The sequence below is a fragment of the Solanum stenotomum genome, chromosome 11, assembly GCF_019186545.1.
Source record: "Solanum stenotomum isolate F172 chromosome 11, ASM1918654v1, whole genome shotgun sequence".
In the NCBI taxonomy this organism is placed as follows: domain Eukaryota; kingdom Viridiplantae; phylum Streptophyta; class Magnoliopsida; order Solanales; family Solanaceae; genus Solanum; species Solanum stenotomum.
In genome coordinates this window covers 40600542-40602673 of record NC_064292.1, presented here as the reverse complement: position 1 = coordinate 40602673, position 2132 = coordinate 40600542, and the positions used below count along the sequence as shown (strand labels likewise).

General features: G+C 32.3%; 1 pseudogene; it reads left to right on the top strand.

Moving 5' to 3' along the window:
- The first annotated feature begins 1005 nt into the window (after positions 1-1005).
- Positions 1006-1873, top strand: LOC125845915 (agamous-like MADS-box protein AGL11; annotated as a pseudogene).
- The last annotated feature ends 259 nt before the right edge of the window (positions 1874-2132 follow it).

Genomic DNA, 2132 nt, shown 5'->3' with positions numbered 1-2132 from the left:
TTAAATAGTCCAAACATTTCGCAAAAGAACAGAAGTACAAGAAACATTAGTCAATAACAAAAACAACAGATAGTAACATAACCAAAACTACAATACAATAATACAAGAAGAAAGGTACAAGGAATTATCAACATATAGTAATAAAATTAAAAGGACAAGAAACTACAAAAGTAATACTACTAATGCTAACATGAATAGACAACAAGACAACACACTGCTATCTTCTAACCTTCTAGCCTAATCCATGTCCCCCACATACCCTCCTATTTTAAGGTCATGTCGGTAAATTGAAGTTGTGACATGCATGTCTTTTTTAATCACTTTTCACCAATATTTTTTCGGTCTACCTCTGCTTCTTCTGAAACCATCCATAGCCAAATATATACTAATAAATAAACATGAAAATAAGTGATTTATTAATTCAACAACTTAGGATATTTTGATGCATTATTATTAATTATGTTTCGGTCATTTTGTAAAATTGTATAAGAGTTGAAGAAGTTTTGATAATATTTCAAATTCTGAGATTTCTATATTTATGAGAAAAAAATAATAACTTAAGAAAGCCAAATTAAAATGTTAACTTCAAAGGGCCAAGTACCTCACACACAAAATCAAATAATACTAGGAGTACGAAGTATTTTTATAAACTGATCAGTAATTCCTATAAAGTAGGGTAATAAAATCGGTGGAAGGACAAATATTCTTATAAAATAATTAGTATAGTTTCTAAAAAAAACCGACAACCACGCGTCAAACTTCTTATATATATATTTATAGCAACAGACTTGTACAAGACGTATTAATTCACTCCTGGTAATTTTTTTTTCTTTTCCATATTTCGTTGCTATTCTCATACAACTAAATCACATTAGTTAATTGTGAAGCTTTGATTCATCTGCTATTCTTGAAGTTTTATGAATTAAATACAGTGCTAGCTTTCTTTATTCTTCTAGTATTTAATTATACATGTATGCATGTGTATTTTCTTGAACTGCAGATAAAATGGGAAGATCAAAAATCAAAGTGGAATTTATTCAAGATCACAAGAAGAGGAAGTCAACTTCGGTGAATCGGAAAGCTGGCTTAGTCAAGAAAATCTTGGAACTCTCAATACTTTGTGACATCAAAGCATGCATGATCATATATGAAGGAAATAATCATCAAATGTGGCCGAATGATCCAAATGAAGTTAAAGAGCTGATAAATCTCTACAAAACCCAACCATTCGAAGGCCGAAGTAAAAGGGGTAAGACCTTGTCCAACTATTTTGAAGATGATCAAAAGAAAAGGGCTGAGGTCAAAGTAGAAAAGGATCGTCCCACTTGGGATTCAAGATTTGACTATTTCGAAAATGATGAAAAGAAAAAGGCTGAGATCAAAGTAGAAAAGGATCCCACCACTTGGGATTCAAGATTTGACTATTTCGAAAATGATGAAAAGAAAAAGGCTGAGATCAAAGTAGAAAAGTATCCCACTTGGAATTCAAGATTTGACTATTTATCTCAAAAAGAATTGCAAAATCTTGCTGGAGTTGTTGAGAAAAGGATGGAAAAGGCAAAAGGAAAAATTGAATTGCTGAAGAGCATGAATGTTCATATTGGAAGTTCCTCACTTTCTCATCAACAAATATGGGACTTCCCTGAGCTCATGAACAACAACAACTTGATGAATCATACTACTCTGTTGCCTATTTCTAATGTGAATTCTTTCACTGATCACAACAACTTCTTCCAATCAAATATTCCAATCAACTTCGACAATGCAACTTATGGAGAATGGAATTGGTTCAAGTTCGACAGTGCAGCCTATAGATCAGTACCCTTTCATATACACCGACTCTACTCATGATATGTCTTATGGATTCGTGTAGATTTTATTTTTGATCATCACTGTGGTTAGCAGTTCCTCTTTTGTTTACTTTTGATGCTGTTGGATCAGAGTAAACAAACTATGAACTGGCTTTTTTGTTAGATCAAATATTAAGTTTGGTGCTTCTCTTTTGTGATGATACATATTTGTTCACTTATACTTGTTCGTATTAGACTTTGCATGCCCTTTTACCATAAACACTGCCTAGTTTCAAAGGATGTTACACAGAAGATTCACTTCCAACATGAATGTGATAATGG